The sequence below is a fragment of the Pinus tabuliformis genome, chromosome Q (genome assembly GCF_031772625.1).
Source record: "Pinus tabuliformis cultivar Carrire ecotype Pingquan chromosome Q, CPIR1, whole genome shotgun sequence".
NCBI classification, from domain to species: domain Eukaryota; kingdom Viridiplantae; phylum Streptophyta; class Pinopsida; order Pinales; family Pinaceae; genus Pinus; species Pinus tabuliformis.
Genome location: NC_142296.1, coordinates 192,262,635 through 192,284,078, shown reverse-complemented (window position 1 = coordinate 192,284,078; position 21,444 = coordinate 192,262,635).

Below are 21,444 nucleotides of genomic sequence, written 5' to 3'. Positions count from 1 at the left end.
ACGGGACCTACGTTGAAATGCAGACTGCCTTCACAGTGCCTGTGCTGAAAGGAGAAACTCTCGTCTCTCTTGGTTTCCGGGTCATAAAATGCTCAAAAATCAACTGTTTCAGGCCAAATCAAAACACAAGCAAGGTATAAATAGAGGGATACTTTGAAAGGGTACTAAAGACTATCACAAAGGATCATCAAGTCATTTATGAGTCCATTGTTAAGATCATAGACAAAAACCCAGTAAAGGATCAAAGCAGCAACATTCTGCTTTGCAAAGCAGTTCGATTGTTGCCGTTGAGTCTATGAAGTAAACAATGATGCAAGCTCAAACAAAATGACTAAAACAAAGTTCTTCTCCCCAGCGGAGTCGCCAATTTGTTGTGGGGAAAAATGCCTATGCAAGACGATCCTATCCACCTAAGGCGTGATAGTGCCTTAGCAACAAACGAATGCAGCTACTTCGGTTTCTTCCTTTATGAAATATGAAAGAGAGGAGATTGGTAGACTTACTGTTATCTTCTGGTTGTCCCTCGATCTAAATCCTCTCCTCTTTGTGTGTCCACAGCTACTTGCCTCCTCGCTTTTTCTCCCACGAGATCACAAGAGAACAGCTACTTGTGACAAGAGAACAGCTACATGCAACAAGAGAAGGACACAATACAAAGGCAAATATACATATTCATAAATGATTCAGGATTAGAAGTAAATCAAATACACTAATGCAAATTATACAATAAACACCAGCATATAGGAAAGAACCAAGAAGCTTTATTGATTGATAAACAAGGTTCAAGAAGAGATACAACCCATAGGGTTCCAACCCAGCATCTCCTTCCCAGCAGAATGGAATTCCTTCTTCAGCCCCTTTCAAAGCATAAGCACCCAATGATCCAACCACAAACCAACAGCAATTCTTTGCAATTACAATCCAGCCTCCTTAGACCTCATGAGAGAGCTCTATATATAGGAGTTTTGGAGAAATGATGAGTCAGCTTGAGGCTTGCATGAAGCTGACTAGTGTCCTCTCCCACTTCAGTTCTTGAGTCCACTTGGAGATTCTTACTTCCACTTGGAGATTTGGAACCTCTTACTCATCACCAGTCGAATTCCCTGATCCAAGTGTCATTTTGGAAGCTTCCTGGGCATTGATACCTTGAGGAATGAGTCTGCCACTTGTCCAAGTACGCTCAGCGCAGGTGGCCTTCTTTGCAGTTGACATTCAGCGCAGGTACACAGTGGAGCACTTGACATTCAGCGCAGATGCTCAGTGGAGCAGTTGACATGATCTAGAAATTGCTTGTTTTTGAGTGTTTTCAGGTGGAGAACTTTTATAAACTGCCGTGGTTTTCTAGCCTTGTTCCTCTAGGGGTAGGAACAACATGTTTAGGGACTTTGGATCCCTTAATTATTGACATTTCATGCTCAGTGATGCAAGGCACAAAAATGTCTATAACAATGTAGTCTAGAGAAACTTGGTGAGGTTAACTCACCAAGTACCAATGGTGGCTATAGAGGACCTACCAGAGGAGATGCAACGATGCATGGTGGGAGTACCACGAGATTGGATATGACTATTTCAGTAGGTGGCCAATGTCATCATGCTTCTGGGAAAAGTAGTGTCTTTTCAATCTGCTAGTCCCACTAGGATTGGTAGTTATCCTAGAAACAAACAATCAAAGCAATTTGCGATTTCCTTTATGTATGATAGAAAAGAGAGGAGCAAAGGGACCAACCTGGATCTTCTGCTTGGCTCCTTACTTGATTTCTCTCTCCCTTGATAGAGCTTGCACCTCTTCTCCCATTTATCTCGCTCAATGAATACTTGTAGAGACAATGTAACAAAACACCATCAAAGCATCTTGATCTATTATATCATAAACAATGCAGAATCAGAAATACATTAATCATACAATGGCATTCACAAATAACAACATTCACAAATACACGATTGTATGGAGGAAAACTCAAAGAACTTTATTAATAGTAGAAGGGAGAATTACAACCCAGCTGTCTGATCCAACATCATCCTCCCAGCATCAAAGCCCTCTTCACCTCATGAAAAGCAAGATCACCCAACAATACAATGCCTTGTCTCAAAGACAAACTATTAGCACTTCCTTGCAAATTACCAAATTCCAGCTTCTAGATCTCTCAGATGAGGTCCATTTATAGATGTCTGCAAGGGTATGAGTCATCTCTGGGTTTTTGATTAGTGTTATTCCACTTGTTGTTCTTGGTTCTACTTGGAGACTTCTTGGATCTCTTACTCATCCCTGGGTGAATTCAGAGAGGCAAGTGTCATAGGAGAAGTTTCTGGAAGATTCCATGAGCATCCACTTAGCAAACTGCCTTTGACATTTGTCCATTCTCACTCATCACACCCCATAGAAGGCCTCTTTAGTATGCATTGCACCTAACTAGTGTAGGAGTTAGTATGCATCACACCTTGACAGTGGAGTAGTCAGTATGGTCTAGTTTTGGCCAATTCTGAGTGGTTTTTCATGTGGAACTTTTGGGGAATGATGTAATCAGTTGACCATGATCCTTTAGGGTATGAAACAATACTTTTAGGGGTTAAAGAGCCCTCATTTTATCGACATATAAGATTGGGGTTGCAGTGCCCAAATATGTCTATAATAGTTGCCCCCTAAAGCATGAAGTCGTAAATCTTTTGATGTCGGGTGAAATGCTTTATCATGAGGATCTGAGGTATTTGAATTGGAAGATGACCTATATAAGATACAATACAATACATCATCATCATATTATTTTCATGATCTAGTTGAGGCAGGCATTTCCATGCCAGCTTTATAAATTAATTTTCATGTACATAGGACAGATAATTGTCTACAGTTGCAGACTAGTTCTTCTTATGAAGAGTCATCTTCCCTGGCTTAGATGACTATCTTTGTAGCTTCTGTGTACATTTGATGTCTTTATATCCCAGAATATATCGTAGCTTGGATGGATGAAACTAGATCCGGGGTCTTCAAGCTCGTTCAATCTTCACTTAATGTACAAGTCGATCCATGTGAAAAGATGTCCTGAAGTCAAACATGGAAAGACATCGCCTGATTACTAGCGAATAATGTAAGATGTTAATAGGCACAAGAGGAATCACCGATAATGATAATGACCCTCAAGGTACTACAGTACAATTCACGTGGTGTGAATATATGGTCTTATGTCGAACACCACGCAAAATATTTCGGTCGAAGGCCATTAATGTAAACCTGTCACTCGAAGTGAGAAACTTTCCATTGAGGCATGCAAGCTTCAAAGTACTGAAAGGGTTGTTTCTAAGTCAACTTCTTGGATAATGAGCTGATGTCAACAAGAAGTGACCCATCGTAGGAGGGCCTTAATGTATCCCACATCTATGACACAAAACAAAGCAAATGATTTTCTGGAGGTGAAAACGATTGACAAGACAAGGTTCAGGAATGGCAGTCATGAAAAATGGAGGTTGAAGGTATTGCAATGGATGAGGTATTGACTGGATGGTGAATTATCTGAATGAATTCTCTTGAAAATATTAGCGACACTGAGATGGATTGGTAGCGTTAACCCCAAAAGATGGATGATATGGAGGACCAATGGTGATATGACTAGTGAATAGAATAACCCAACCCGACTCAATCATGGTGATGTAGTGAAAGTGTCATGTTCAAGAGTGACCTGCTACCATAAAATTCTTCAAGTTTTCTTCCCTTTTTCCCCAGTCATTGCTGACTAGTACCTCTTTATTTTTTTCAAGCTTGAGGAGGATAACATATGCTTGTTCTATAATTTTCCCTTCGGGCAAACCTGTCACTACATTTTAGCGAGTCTAGCGACAGTGAAACTCATTCTTTTCTGGGTGGACAAGTTTGTCGCTATTTTTTTAACAAGTTTAACGACAAAGACAACTCGATCCTTTTCATGTTTAGAGAGTTTGAAAAGGGACGAAAAGAGAACTCCAGTAGCTCTTTTTTGTAGCATAATCCCTTAAGTTCAAAAAAGATTAAAATAATACAAAAGGGATGACTTTTCTTATCACTTTAGTGAGCCGAAAAAGACAAGCACTCGAAATTTTTCATGAGATAATCCCTCAGGTCTGAAAATTTTAAAATATACAGGAGGAATGGCACTTCCAATCACTTTAGCGAGCTGGAGAGGCCAATTTTTTGACAATCTTTTCATATTTAGCGAGTCTGAAAAGGGTTTAAAGTGGACTCGTTTTTGAGGAATGAGTGGTATCTGTGGTAGCAACTAGTTCTGGGTAATCTTGGAACTTCTCAAAAAATGGTTATGTGAAGAGGGTGGCTAACAAGGCCACTCGTCATAGCTGTTCCTCAAAATGGTAAGCAATCAAGTGGAAGCGTGTGATCGGCCAAACAGATGGAGGTGATGGAGGGAACACAACCAAGGTTCAATAGGGCTAATATAATTGCGATCACAAGAGTTATTTACCAAAGGTGGATTCATTTTTTAACAAGCTTGAACTCTAGGGGAACATATGCTCAGTGGTAGGTTTATTTTTTAACAAGCTTGAACCATATGATAACATTGCTCATAGCCTTTCTATGTAGGCTAGAAACAACCAAACTACAAAGCTAAAAAAAAACTAAAAGCTAAGGAACTACTGAGGTTAGGTAGGATGGTTTCATTAGCAGTTTAGACGAAACCCTTCCTTTCCCTTTTCCGCAACGTAGACAATGGTGAATGGTGGATTAGACCAATCACCTAACTTAAGAAGTTAGAAAAAAACTAAAAAGCTAAAAAAGCTAAAAAGCTAAAAAATGAAATTGGTCATTTTTTACTTGCATAAAAAGGTTTGCATGCCCCCAGGCATCAAAAGAGATTCTCTAGGTAACCACATGGAAACTTACTATGGTTAAGCAGGATAATTTTCTGTCAGTGGTTTAGACAAAACACTTCCTGCAGTTTGTCCGCAGAATAGATGAAGGTGAAAGGTGTTAGAGACCAATCACATAACTCACAGGGAAACTTATTTTTTCGGTTGGGTTCGTATGCCAAATAGACAAGGGTGCATGCCCCCTAAGATTTGTTTCATTCACTAGACTACTTGCAGTAATCAGGTGGACGAAATGAAGGTTGAGGAGACATTCCTGATGAAAAAGGACCATCTAGAGATGATGTTTGACTTGAAGTTGTGTTTGAACTAGGAAATGAAAGTTGATCAACAGTGACAATTTTGCCTTCATGCAGGAAACACATCGCTCGAAAGAGTGTTGAAACAATAGCTTCCATGTTGTAAACATAGTCATGTCCGAGGAGTAGATTGTAATCTAACGGTCCTTGGACTACCATCACGTTCAAGTGAACGGTTTTCCTTCTCAAAGTTATTGCCAAATGGGAAGGATCCCTAATGGTCAAATGGTTCCTTTATTAAAGCCTGACAAATTCTGTGTAACAGGCATAAGCGATGGTGAACCAAGCGCTTTCCAAGTAGTTGAGGAAAGGATACTCATTGAATCCCCTTCATCTATGGTAGTGCCAGACACGATCATTTTGTAAACTTGTACTATGATCTGAAATGGTACATTATAAGGAAGGCGAGATCTTGCTAGTCGATTCCAATCAAAGGAAGCGATTAGACTACTTGGAGGGGGTACTGATAAATGGGTGAAATAACCCCTTGAGTAGTGGGAACTGGGGAATTCTCTTCCTATTGTGAAGGAATGGGTGGATTTCCGCTAGGTTCATCAGACTCTAAAGTGATAAAAAGAATTTGAACAGTATCGTTCTCACTCTCTTTGGGAATGATATCATCTGAAGGTGGACTTTCTGAAGGCAAGAATGGGTCGATTGTTATCTCGACTTGCTGACTTTGGTATGATATGGACACAAAGATTCACTTCCAACAATAAGTGTTTCAACCAATGGTTTAGTTAAGTTAGTCGGATTCTCAACTAGCAAAGGACTAGGGTAGAGTTCCTTGTATGTAGGTGGAAGTCGCTGCGATGAAGCAGGACGGTTATGCAAGAATCTTTTGGCCTCACCCAAAAAAGGACAATGGGGAAGTATATGGTTCCCTTCACATAACGCACATGGAAATTTGACTTTCCTTTCTTGTATGTGGACTTCACTATCACCAGTTGATGGTGTATTATCAACATGATCAACAGAGGTTGATGACATCGGTTGGTGTGAACGGGGGGACCATTCTCTCAAGCTCCGAGGAATTCACAGACAATATCGATGAAAATGGTTTCCTTTACAAATTACACAAGGATATTTAGGAGATTTAGTGTGGGGATTTTCACCAGTTGATGCATCCAAATCTATGGTTGGTTGGTTGCCCCTTTGCTGAATTGGCTTTTTCTTCTTCTCCTTACCTTTCTTCTTCTTCTTAGTAACTTGGTTATTAGCATCACTGCTTTCACCAAGGGAAGAGGAAGAAGGGGAGGGAGAAAAAAATGAAGAAGAAGGTGAGGGGTCAATTTTAGTATCAACTAGATGCCAATTCGATTGTTGAGGAATCACGTTATTTTGAACCACAGAGGTTGAGAATAGCCATACTGGTAGGACAATAGTAAGTCCTGGAATGGACAAAGTGGCCATATGAGGTGCACCAATATTTCCCCAAGATGTGAAAGGACTAGGAATCCCCTCCAATGGGATTCCTTGATTGGTGGACTCCATTATCTCAACCTAAGACCAACGAAGGAACAATGATGTTATTCCAAATTTAAATAAATTTTAATGACACTTTGACACAACTTTTGCTTTTCCAATTTTTAAGAGTCGAGAAAAAGCTAAAGATGACTCTAGTCCCCTTCGATTTTTAACGAGCCTAAAGTGACAAGTTCTCAGATGGACCTTTTCTTTTAAGGAGTCGAAAAGGAACGAAAGTGACTACTCTGGAGATCTAGACAGAGGGATTACCAAACCAATCGCAAAACTGAAAAATACACCTTGGTGATAAATTAAAAAGAAATTACCAAGGACTTATGTACGACAGTCAATCTTCCCAAATGTTGTGTTCAGTGCATTGCAATCGATAGGGCGGTAGATATGGCTTCCTATGGATAAAGGATATCGGCCTATTGTGGTCTCCCAATATATACTAGATGGTATGGGGAGCACAAGTCCGTGCTAGAACTTGTTGTATCAAAGAGGAGGAATCACCCAACCTTCGATGAAAATGATAGTTACTATATTTTACGACGTCGGAACATGTCTCTAGCCTAGACCTCTAGATGTGTTGCGTTAAGTTCCAAAGTTCCAAAGCATTTTAAGTTCATTGAAATTTCTTTTAGAGTTGATATTGCTTAGAAGTTTGTCTTTCAAGGTTAACCACGTGATGTAGATGTAAAATTCCTAAATATGCAATCTAAAATGATAAATAATCGTTGTTTATTTTTAGCAATGAAAATCCTAGCTACTAAGGAAATAAGATTACGATTCTTTCAAACAAAGAGAAAAGAGCACACACTAAATGCACTTTTCCTAAATCATTTTTCACACACAGTCTAAATGAAAATGAAAATTCATGTATTTATTTTTCGTTCCTTTTAATGTGAAAAAATGCCAAAAAGGAAAACTAAGTATACATCTGAAATATTTTCTTCAAAGCGACACTTCAACAATTTCTCTTCAAAATGAAAGGAAGACTAAACGACACTTTTCGATTTCAAATAGAGAATGCTTTTTACACTTCAAGATATCAACAAATAAAATCAAATACATGAAAAAAATTTCAATCGACTATCCAAGGAAGGAAGACTCAATGACACTTCACTCTTTTGATAAAAAACGATTGTTACGACACTCTTTTGCACCAAAATGACAGTTCGATTTAAGAAACTTTTCAACAACGAATTGCAAATGATGGAAAAATATATAGAAACATTTGCTAATCCTAATAAATGGAGGCTAAATTATGTAAAGTAAGGAGGCTTCAACAATGATGTACTGTTCATAAGCAGCAAAACAATTGAACAGAGCTGAAAACAAGGACAAAAAACCCAAATTTGAAGGAGAGAAATAGGACTACTCAGTCATCGCACTTGTGCTTCATAGAAACAAGGATGCATCCCACCTACTACACTCAGGAAGTGTGATGCATACTGGCTTCTAGTGATAGAGAGTGTGATGAGCCAGGGAGTGCAACTGAGGTGGGTTTTGGCTCAAATTTGCAGCCGAATTCAGTGAGTTAAGCTGAGCTATTATGGACAGCAAAGAACAAAGTACAAGGGTATGATCTTGGGAGGTTACTAAGCTACCACAAGGGCATCTAGAATGTTTGTAAGTCAGATGTTCAATTCATAAACTAAACTGGAGATTGACTGAAGCAGCATTCATCTACTTTGCAATTGCAGAGCAAGAGCAGTTCGAAGGCTATCTGGCTAACTTCAGGTTCCATCTATGGTTTATAAAACAAACAATCAACAACAAACAAACAAACTATTCATTCCCCAGTGGAGTCACAATTTTTTTTCCTAGAAAACTAGTGTCTTTTTTATCTACTAGTCCCACTAGAATTGGTAGCTATCCTAGAAACAAACAATCAAAGCAATTTGCGATTCCTTTATGTATGATAGAAAAGAGAGGAGCAAAGAGACCAACCTGGATCTTCTGCTTGACTCCTTGCTTGCTTTCTCTCTCCCTTGATAGCGCTTACACCTCTTCTCCCACTTATCCCGCTCAATGAATACCTGTATAGACAAAGTAACAAAACACCATCAAAGCATCTCGATCTATTATATCATAAACAATGTAGAATAAAAAATACATTGATCATAGAATGGCATTCACAAATAACAACATTCACAAATACACGATTGTATGGAGGAAAAATCAAAGAACTTTATTAATAGTAGAAGGGAGAATTACAACCTAGCTGTTTGATCTAGCATCATCCTCCCAACATCAAAGCCCTCTTCACCTCATGAAAAGCAAGATCACCCAACAATACAATGCCTTCACTCAAAGACAAACTATCATCACTTCCTTGCAAATTACCAAATTCCAGCCTTTAGATCTCTCAGATGAGGGATCCATTTATAGATGACTGCAAGGGTGTGAGTCATCTCTGGGTTTTTGATTAGTGTCATTCCACTTGTTGTTCTTGGTTCCACTTGGAGATTTCTTGGATATCTTATTCATCCCTAGGCAAATTCAAAGAGGCAAGTGTCATAAGAGAAGTTTTTGGAAGATTCCATGAGCATCCACTTAGCAAAATGTCTCTGACATTTGTCTATTCTTGCTCATCGCACCCCACAGAAGTCCTATTCAGTATGCATCGCACCTAGCTAGTGTAGGAGTCAATATGCATCACACCTTGACAGTGGAGCAGTCAGTATGGTCTAGTTTTGGCTAGTTCTGAGTGTTTTTTCAAGTGGAACTTTTGGGGAATGATGTAATCAGTTGACCATGATCCTTTAGGGTATGAAACAACACTTTTAGGGGTTAAAGAGCCCTTGGTTTATCGACATATAAGATTAGGGTTGCAGTGCCCAAATATGTCTATAACACATCATTTTCTTTCTTGCTGCTCATTCTGAGAAGGATTGCTAGATAGATGATCAGATCTTTTTTTATTAGACATGATGATGAGCATAAGCCCTAATTTTGTAGGAAATTTTGTCCCAATTTTGTATATTATTTTGGACACAAAACTTTATCTACATATAGATGATTTATCATGATGAACATATATATACAGATGATACTTCTATTATTTTTTATGTTTTAATGTGATGAATTATTTATATGCCAATCCAATGCTTGATTAGTGATAGAATCTACTAATGAATTTTCAGATCATGGAATATGGAAAAATGTGATATAAACAAATGATATTTTTAATAAACGCACTCTACGAAATTGGAGATATAAATAAGGGTCTCTCACGTGATAGATGTTATTGAGCTGAGATACCACAAGTTGTGAATCCAAATAAACTACTAATGAATCAATATCAAGAGATATTTCCTCAGATAGTAAATTAATAACAACTGTATATTCAATGATATTATTTGAAGCAAGACTGCTACATACTCCTCTCGAAACCTACAACTAGTCATATGGATAGTAAATCACCCAAGCCATGGAAGCAAGGTTCTGGGTGTGTCTACTGGCACCATCAATGAACCCTTGATATATCAAATCGTCCATCAAAACTTGCCAAAGAAGATCAAAAATATCGACATCACTAAAACCAATAGATAGATGTGTACAATAATACAATATATACAATCAAGAAAATGCTAGGGCGAAGCCTAAGCAAAATACTTCTTAAGGTAGAGCCCATTCCTGGGCTCTACAAACTTGTTTCCTTCAAAATCAATCAATTCATAAGCTCCCTTTTTCAAAAAAAAAAGTGACAATGAAGGGACGGTACCACATAGATTTAAACTTGCCTGCCCCGAAGGCATCTTTGTCCTGATTGTAGACCATGACAAGGTTGCCTTCAGAAAAATTTCTAGGACGAACAACTTTATCGTATTGAGTTTTTACCCTCCTCTTATGAACTTCGTTGATTATGGCAGCATCTTGACACTACTCATCGAGATGTTCCAAATGAATGAGGCATTATTCGAGACTATAAGTATCAGGAAGAAGTTCAACAACCAATTTAAGGGAATGAATTTCACATTCCGTAGGAAAAATCGATTCCAACCAATAAACTAGTTGAAATGGAGTAAAACCTGTGGCAGTCTTAACTAACATTCACTATGCCCAAAGTGCCAGATATAACATGATGTGCCAATTGGATTTAGCTTTGTTAATCATTCTTTTTAGAATGATTTTGAGGGATTTGTTCACAGCTTCAACCTGACCATTGGCTTGAGGATAATACAGGGATGAATGCTCCGGCCGAAAACCCAACTTGAGAGCCAATTCAGACATCATTTGATTTTGGAAATGACTACCATAGTCAGTGACAATCTCTTTAGGAATAGAGAATCAGGAAATAACTTGATTGAAGAGAAACAAGGCTGTTGTTTCACCATCATTCTTGAAGGTAGGCATAGGCTCAACCCACTTAGTAAAGTAGTCTACAACTACTATGATATACTTGTGATTTCTTGCTGAAGGTGGATTACAAGTAGTAAAATCAATAACCCACTTTCTGAAAGGACCGTCGATGATCACAGGGATGTGTGCGCATTTTTTGAGTATAAACTTGATAGGGATGGCATCTCTAGACCACTTCAATACAATCTTTGAAGATCGAAGGCCAAAAGTAGCCTTCATGCAAAAAAAATTGGGTTGTTGCAAGCCTAGATAGATGACAAACAAAAGCTCCACTGTGGCAATCATTAAGTACACACTCAGCTTCTTCTAAGGTTTAAAAATTTCTAAGGATTGAATCAACCTTGCAACGATATAAAGTGTCACCTATAATAATATATGTTTTAGCGAGGTGACGCAATTTTCTACGTTCATCCTTGGAAAAAGAGAGCGGAAATTTCGAAGTCTAGAGATATATAATAATATCCCCATATCAAGGATCTTGTGAGGAAAAAAGAAACAGATGTTCATCGGGAAAAGTTTCCTCATAAACAATTTCTTCCTCAAAAGGTAACTCTGAGATCAACTTTTCAAATATTAAATATTTTCTAGACTTAGCCGACATAAATTCGAGGTAGAATTCTTGTAAAATGACAATCTAACTATTATATTTTCCCCCAATCACTCACCTACTAAGAACAAACTGAGATGGATTGACAACTTCTAAGATGAAAGTTTTTTGAAGCAAAATATAATTTCTAAGCCACTGGACATCATGGACAACTACCAAAGCTAGTTTCTCAATGGGAGAATAGCACAGTTTAGTACCTACTAAGCCTCCACCCAAATAGTAGATTACATGCTCACATAAGGCATCATCTTCCTGAACCAGAACCATACTGATAGTTGATTCTGCTACTACAAGATACAAAAGGAAGTCTCTGCTATAATCAGGTGGACTCAACAAAGGATCAGAGGTTAACGCTTTTTTGAAAGAATGGAAAGTGCATTGCACAAAATCATCCCATAGAAATGGGACCCCTTTCTTAAGAAATCTAATAAATCCTTTCGTGATCTTGGCATAATTGGCTATAAATCTCCTCAAGAAATTTTTGTTTCCTTGGAGACTTTGAAGTTGACGTATAGAGGACGAGGAAGGCAACTGAATTATTGCCTCAACCTTGAAGGGATCTACACAAATCCCCTCAGTCAGCATGATGAATCCCAACAATCGACCGTATGTGACGATGAAAACACACTTATTCGGATTCAACCGGATTTTATAAAAATGAAATCATTCAAAATTCAATCAAAGATGTTTAGGATGATCTATTCTCTTTTGAGAAGGAGAAACTAAATCATCTAAATAACCTTCAATAATGTGCTTGATATTGTGAAAAGCATATGACATGGCTCACTGAAAAGTAGCTCCAACATTTTTGTAGCCAAAAGGCATCTTTTTATACGCAAATGTACACCAGGGAAAAATAAAAGTTGTCTTATGCTGATCTTTTGGACGGATAGTAATTTGATTATAACGAGAAAACCCATTCATAAACGAAAAAATTTCATTACCCACACATTATATTGGGTCTAAAATGCCGATGCAAATTAGAGTTTCATTTACTATTAATCCGGGTAAGTAAACTTCAAGGATCATCCAATATATATGGACTTAGAGACAAACTAAACTAAGCTAGGTGAAGAAATGCCAAAGCTCCCTTATAGGAGGTCTTTCATTGGGATTTTCAACACCTATTTAGTCATTTCATCAAAATAAAATCTAAAGACATTGTGACAAGTGTAATAAATATTAAAGCTCCCTTACAGGAGACTGTTCGTTAATATTTCTAATCATCTTAATCAACAAACTATTTAAACTAATGAAATTAAAGCACTTAAATCTAATTCTGATTGATTGCATGAAATATTAAATCTCTCTTACAAGAGACTATTCATTTATATCTCAAGCATATGAATCAAAAACTTAAACTAATGAAATCAAACATTAAATAAAAAAAATCAGATTCATTGAAAGAAACATTAATACTTTCTTATGAAAGGTCATTCGTTAATATTTCAAACATATGAACCAATAATTTAATCTAATGAAATTCACAACAAACATAAAATGAAAGTTTACCAAAACAAAATGAACATGCAAGTTAGGCAATGGGAGCCCTCCATAGCTCCACAAACATACCTAGAAAGAAGTCAAATGTAGAAGAAAATCCAATCCACTTTATTTATCCTCAATTGCAAATTGCAATTACAAGCTCCAAGTTCTACATTCCAAGAGGTAATAAACTCTACATTACAATGATTCTAAAATCTAAAATTACAAATGAAGGACTAAGTTTCTACATTCTAAAAATTAAGATTACAAATGAAGGAGATAACACTACTATTTATACAACAAGATGAGATAACAAAATCATAATGATGATCCACTATTCCCTCTTCAAATCCACATAGCTCTCAACAAATGGTGACACATAACCCTATCCTCCATGATCTTGTCCATGAGGTCCATGATCTCCTCAAATTAGAATTTGAACATAGAGTGCCACATAAGGGTGCCTTAGAAGCTTCCTTTGTACCTACACATGTCAAAAAACTAATTCTAATTGTTAGGTATAAGTATATGGATATTATTTTCTAAAGTTTGAACAGAAATTCTCTTAAAGATACTAAGAATTAATAATGTTTTGGAAAACACAATCTTAACCCATTTAATGATGAAAATGAAGCTAATGTGATGACATGGTGGTGGAATAGAGGTTAGAAAATGTGTGAATTGAGAGAAAGTGAATGTTGAATGGAGTGAAAGTGGATGAATTTTAAGGATAATTCTTAGGCCCAACACATTCATCAATAATCTGATCAATAAAGGGCGTGGGGTAGTTTTCCTTAGGACAAGCCTTATTTAGGTCCTTAAATTCAATGCATACATGGATCGTTCCTTACTTTTTGTCTATGGGGACTAGATTAGAGACCCACCCAATTAAGGGAAGAAGGTATATGAAACCCGCCTTAAGAAAATTTTCAACTTCAGCTTTGATAGCTGCTGCTTTTCTAGGTTTTACCGGTCTACGTTTCCGATGAATAGGTTTGCATTTTCATACATCTTGATCTCATGTTGGACTATAGATGGATCTATCCCAGGAATTTCCTCATAAGCCCAAGCAAGCACATATCAAAGCTATTTAAAGATATCGATATAAGCTTGAATATCTTTAGGGGAACAGTTAGCTCCAATGATGACATTTTCAATGATGTTGGGATTCCTAGAGATTTTCACTCGAACAATTTGTGAAATAACATACATGTTACCTTCGGTAGAAAACTGTGCTGCATCCAAAGGGTTTAAAACAGCATGAACATCACTAGCAGATGAAGAACTGGATGAACTTGATTCAACTTCCCACAAATGACGGAGGAAATACGAACGATGATGTAAATCATTCCATGGCCTTTCCACACTCGTCATTACTTCTAGAATTGCTTCTTTAGATGGCAAGACAATATCTAAGCAATCTTGAGTAGAAGTGGAATCTAGAGTCCAGGCCGAAGCCACATCCCCATCCAGATCCTCTAGTGAGAAAGGAGTAGGATCGGAGTTTGCAGTGTTAACAATAGAATGATACATAATTTTAGCTGCAAACAGAGGACATGCCATTCCACCTACCCGCCCCTCATCTAATGTGGTGGTAGATGAGGGTAAGGGCCAAGGATACGAAAAATAATGAGTTCTAAAGAACTCACTTTGAGAAGGCACCTTGGAGGATGCAATAACATTAATTCTAGCTATAGGAGTAGGAAAATAAAAGGTACCCATTAAGGAAGAGTACATTCCAACTCCTAAATTCTCTATAGGATGCTTGGGATTGTCCACCAGAGGAATAGTAGATTCAGAAGATGCATGGGAGTCACCCAGAGAATAATCCATCTAATCAACCTTTACAATTCTCCGTTCATGAGGGAAAAAAAGGATGCAAAACAACGATGAAATAATAGCATCCATCCCATATATCCAATTCCTACCTAAAAGGAGATTGTAATTCATATTCGCATCAACTATATCTACTTCAATATTTACCACCTTACCCCCAACACAAACGGGAAAGGCTGGAATAATTCCATGTAGTCTATGAGAATAACCATCAAATTCTGTCAATAGAGTAGGTGAAAGAACAACTTGAGGTAATCCCATAACCCTCCAACATGATATGGACATTAGACATGTGGAATCTCCCTCATCGACTACAGTTCGAAATATATTGGTCTTTCGATATCTAGACTTAATCTGAAAATTCGTATGATGTGGGAGTCTCTTCTTGATGTTTGATGTATTGAATGTAAGCACAAGATAATTTTTTGGATCAACTTCTTCGATCACAGTGAGAAATGCACTCCTTTGTGTTGGGCGCGACGGGATTACCTCTAACGCCGACATAACACAAGGACTCTAAGCAAGATCCTCTACAATCGAGTAGTTGTGGGCTTCCTTAGCATTAGGGTTGATGGTCGAGTGTTTTGTAGAGCCTTTTGGCATCCGAGGTATAGACTCAACTACGGGCCTCTCGATATGGTGCGGCTCTAAAAGATAAGGAGTAGACTTAGCCTTAGATGATTCTGATTCACCATAGTCACATGACTGTGTAGCAACGTCAATATGTGAACTCATCATGTAAACATTTGATGTATTTTCAAACCTTCCTGGTTGCCCTCAGTGGGGGTACCAATACTAGAGTTCATGCCAGCAAGTAACTATTGCCCTTTGGGAAAGGGGCTAATTAGCATAGCCTAGGAGCTAGAAGACCCCTGCTGAACTAATAAGTGTTGAGAATATTGGATCTTAGGGAAAATATGAGTCAAATGATCTCCATTGCACAACTTGCATGGAAAATTTACTTTCTTCTTAGACTATTTTTTACCCCCTCTAGCATCATTGCCAGGTTTGTTTGCATTACCCTTCTTATCCTGATTATTTTTCTTACCTCGTCCTTTCTTCTTTCCATCAGATTTTGGTTTCCTTTAGGGTTAGAAGTTTGGATGACATTTATAGATGAAGGTTGAGAAGGAATAGGCACTAATGGCGATGCCTACATAGAAGAAGCAATTTGTAAAGACAACTATTTCAATTGATTTAGCAAGTTGGTTGTGTTAGCATCAATTGATCTGACTATCTCATCAGCATGGGGCCTTGGATTTGGCTTGGCTAAATCAACCTTGGACCTAGGAACATCAAGAATTTTTTTTTGAAGAACCCTAGATTGAGAATATATAAGTTCTAACTATTAAGCTTTAAAAATATCCTATTCTTCGGTGAACACATTGGAGAGCGCTATGTCCTTAGAAATCTCAGGTTGTAAAGATTTAAGAAACCATTCAAGAATGAATTCTTGCGGAATATTGGCTTTAATGAGCCTCTTCCTTCTCCTCCATTCCTGGATATGATCCGAAATGTGGGTTGCATGGTCCTGGTGAAAATTAGCTAATAGCTCAATTCCACCATCATAACAGATAGGCAAATGAAAATGGTTCAAAAATATTGTAGCTAAATCACTGAAAGAAGCGAAGGTGACCCCTGGGAGTTCAATGTACCACTTAGCCACATTTCAAGTTAGGGTACGTTGGAATAATCTCAACCTAATTGAATCATCTATCAAGGAGTTTGATGAACACCATAAGTGGAAATTGGCTATATGGTCGCCCGGATCTTTGCCAGTCATCCATTCGAATTTGGGTATATCTAATGGAAGTTTGGTTGGAACTGGAGTCTAGGCTAGGTTATATATGATCAGATCATTAGTCAATTTAGAAATATCTGGCAAGTTTAACGTTGCTAGAAAAGGTAATTGTGGAGGACCCTGAGGATTCCACATGGTCCGGGTGGAATTCCCAACGTTCTGAAAATAATACCTTGGATTTGTGAAGACACCAAGTTGGCTGAAGTAATTCCAGAAACACCTGAACCATAAGGAGATCCTTGTGGCCCAGAAAAGACTGGAGTTTGACCAACCTGTGCTAAAAAAATTTCATATCCAGAGAAATTCCCCCCTAGAGAGGTGTTGAATTGAGCAGAGAGCCCTTGATAAGGGTTCCATGCATGAGCATAGGGAGAAAAAGTTGGGAATGAATTGACAGAATAATATGGCATATTCCCTGGTTGGCTGAAAGAGAATTGACTCTTAGCTCCAAGTCCACTAATTGCAGGGTTTGTCCATGCTTGGAAAGGATTATAAATTTGACCCATGGAGGGAAAAGGTACTGATCCTAAAGATGGATTAGAATGTGGTATATGACCACTCCCAAAAGGGAAACCCTAAAAAGAAGTTGAACCACTTACCATGGAAGTCAAAGACGTGGAAGAAGCTGATGGAAAACTTAACGGAACCAAAGGAATTGTGATGGTCGGCATTCCAAAAGGGATAAAATTAGTGCTAGAGGAAAAATCTTGGGTACCCCCACTCGAAGATGGAATGGAGGTAGAGCCAAATATTAAAGTTCTATGATTAACGAAAGGTATGGAAATAGTTCCTCCTCCTTCTAATAATATAGGATCTTTCATACTAATATCACTCATGGTAGAAGCCATGCTCCCGGTAGTGGTCATCGAAGGAAAAGATTGACATAGACCTCGGATCGAAGGCATATTGGTTAGAGTCTCGATGTATAATAAAACGTTCGGATGATTGGGAGTAAGAGGAGAATTAGGAGTCAAAGAAGGCTCAGGAAGCTCTTCAACCTCAATAAAATCTTCTGACTAGAAGAGAACTCTAGAAAGCACCAAAGTGTTCCTCTCCAACTCTCTACTTATACTAGGTCTATTCTATGAATCAATAAAATTCAATCAGAGGATCAATCTCTGTTGCATTTGCTGCCACTGATTGGAAATCATTGGAAAAATTTCTCCTACGCCTTCGAGGAGAAGGCTCAACACTCATATGTGAAAGCCCACAAAGCCTCCTAGACTGACGAACTGGTCAATCAACCACTTTTAATTATTTTTAAGGAAAGTGATTAAAGACTCAAAAATATTATAAAGCTAGGCCAACTAGGAGAAAAGAGCAGTCTCTAAAAAGTCCCTAAAGATACAGTCAATCAAACTACTTCCAAGTATTTACAGTCCGGGTGATGAGGACCGGACACCAAAATACAAGAAAGTGAAAATCAACGACCTTCCAAAAATAGTCTGGGGTAATGATGGCCCAGGCCTGCTAGTGAAGGTAACAAAAACAATTACATTGACCTCCAGAGAAAATCCTTTGCCGGTGCAAGATCCTAATCTTCCCAAGGGTACCCTCCAGAAATACTGATGAATGTAATGCAACGTTTGCCTCAGGTTCCATGGGATTCCTCTCTACAACCACCGATGTGATCCCTAGGAATGAAAACTATTGGCACTAATTTGTACCAAAAGCCGGGCAGAACAGTCTCGGGGCGAGATCCAACAAGTAGGAGAGGGGGTATCTCTCTTCCTTGTCTTCACTCTCCCTCGTGCTTGACTCCCACTCACAAAGCTTTCCTAGTCTTTCTAACGACACTGGATTTCACTCATTATTCAAATTCTATGTTTGATAGTTTTAGTGGCCTTGGATAGTTAACTCTCCACTCACCTATTCCAAGGTCCTAAAGAACTTAAACTTGTTGGTGTTGTTAATGACAAATTAAAAAGTTCTAGTTCTTTTTATTAAATCGATTGATTTTAGAGGGTTGTTCTTTAAGTTAAAGGCATAGCGAGAGTGAAACTTATGATGTTTTCGACGCAATAGAAACCAATAGAAACTTAACTATATGCATGTAGTTATTTTCTTTCAATGAAAAGGGATTTCTACTTGGTTCTATGAAAAAATTATATAAGAAAAATATTCTTTTTCTTTTCTTTTTCAGAAACACTCCACACACACTCAAAATATGAAAAGGCTAAGAATGCTTATGATGCAAACTAACCTAATGAAAATTTAAATTATGATGCAAGATCCTATGAATACTCATACGATAAGAAAATGTGCTTCTTTATAAGATCAATAAGCCAACTTGACAATAAAGAGGGCAAAAATTTAAAAACAAATTTCCCTCAAAACCAAGCAAAAAAAATTGAAAAAGTTCACAATTGCTCAAAAACAAAACAAAAGAAACCAAAAAAACAAAAGCTTGGAAAGAAAAAGAAAGGCAAAAGCTACTTTTTTGTCTAAAACCCAAAGAAATTTTCGAGGTCACAAAAAGAACTACTAAATTTCAAATATCAAGAAACAAGCACAAAGATTCCTTAAACTCTACAAGGTATAAAAGTCATTAATAAATGAAACTTGAAACGAGAAGGACTACAAACTTGTACAAAATGATCTAAATAGTAGTAAAAGACTTCATCAAACTGACAAAATTTCAAGAAAGACTCTCAATATTTCCAAATAGACACTCAAAATCACAAAAAACAAAAAGGTCAACGAAAGGGGAAAGCGAAGCAAAGCAATTCGAAATTTGGGTTATATACGAAACTGAAACCAATTTCTTCTTCTGGAAAGCCAAAACATCCAATAACTTCAAGCAAAAGCTTTGAACCCAAGACACAAACCAAAACCTTACTAAAAAAGAAATCTTAGCCAACTAGGTTTTTCACTAAGAAGGAGATTTGAAATTGAAAACTTGCGAGAGAACAGAGTTCTACAAACAGTGGATGACCAGAAAATAACAGAAGTCACCAGGAAACAGACTTAACTAGGAAACATATTTTTGAAAAGAACAATTCAAAATTATGTATACGCGACTGTGTAAAGACACAGAGGCGTGCACATGCGTTTCAAACACAGGAAACTCACTTATATGTGAGTCTTTTTGAGGAAACAAGCGTGTATACATGCCTGTATCCCAAGAAAAACATGTATAAAAAGCTCAATCAAGAAAAAAAAGAAATCAAGGCCTAATCCAAAAGATCAGACTTGATTCCTGGGAAGCTAATAAGTCAATGACACTGTGAAAACAAGAAAACAAGAAAACAAACCCTAATCAAGAACAAACAACCCAAAATAGGAAAAACAAGAATGTTTTCCCTAGTGGAGTCACCAATTCTGTTGCGGGTGGAAACACCGTAGGGTCTTGGGTTGAAAACCACAATAGAGTAGAGGGCATACAACATAACTAAATGTGCAAACAAACAATCTAAATTCTTAAACTACTGAAGTGGGAAGAGGTGGTATTACCTGGAGGTCCTACGTTTGGGGTCGATCCCATAGGGTCCAAACTCTCTGCGTCTTTCGATGCCTTTAGAACCTATAACTTATCCAAGAAAAGCATATAAAACAACACTATCAGAAAGTATGTTGATGATATATGTGTTAGATCATATAAGAAAATGAGAAATTGAGCATTAATATAAGATTTATAAGCAAATCACAACATTGATCAATGCATAAACACGATAAATATCAGGAATAAAACAACATTTCTTTATTGATGTAAGCTAAATGAAAGGTGGAAAAATACAACTTGAGTCTTCCTTCAGCTCCAAGTGAAACCATCCTCTGGATCCTTCTTCTCCTTGCCTCAACAATCTTCCTCCATTGATACAAACAAAGATGTCATAAGAGGGATTAAGGACATCTCAAAAGAGGAAACAAAGGTTTCCTATAACTTGAGAGTGCAAGAGGCACAGGGATTTCTTCAGACTCGATCAAGGATCAATCAAATATAATATCAATATCTCATCTCTTCCCCCCTTAGGCCTTCCCGTGGAGGTTTATTTATACTTCTCCAAATTAGTTTTTTCAATTGGGAAACAATTGGGTCACGAGCTATAGTAGTTGAGTAACAGGTAAAACCCATAAATTCCACTCTAAATTAAGGAGATTATTTATTTTTTAGTGTTTTAACACATATACGTGGGTTGGGTATATACTGACCTGTGTGTACATGCTTTTAACATAGGACAAAGTAGCGTATGGGAAGTAAAACACTGTTTTTTAGAATTTGGACCAAGTTTGGAAAGGAAGGGTTGCCTTAGGCCATAACCAGAGCATCAAATCTACCAAGAGTGGTAAATGGTGCTATAAAAACTTTTTAATTCAGTATGGAAGCCTTGTAATGGTATCTATTCCAGTATGAAAGAGATATTATATTGATATCACTTTTAACTAGTTTAAATGAAATTAAAAAAAAAAATAAAAAAAATTAATAATTAAAATTAAAATTTAGATAAAATAGTCAATTTACAGTCCATAATTTTGAGCTTCAATTTAGGATAATTATGATTTTTCCAATATTATATATATATATATATATATATATATATATATATATATATATATATATATATATATATATATATATATATATATATATATATATATATATATATATATATATATATCTATATCTATATATATATATATATATATATATATATATATATATATATATATATATATATATATATATATATATATATATATATATATATATATATATATATATATATATATAT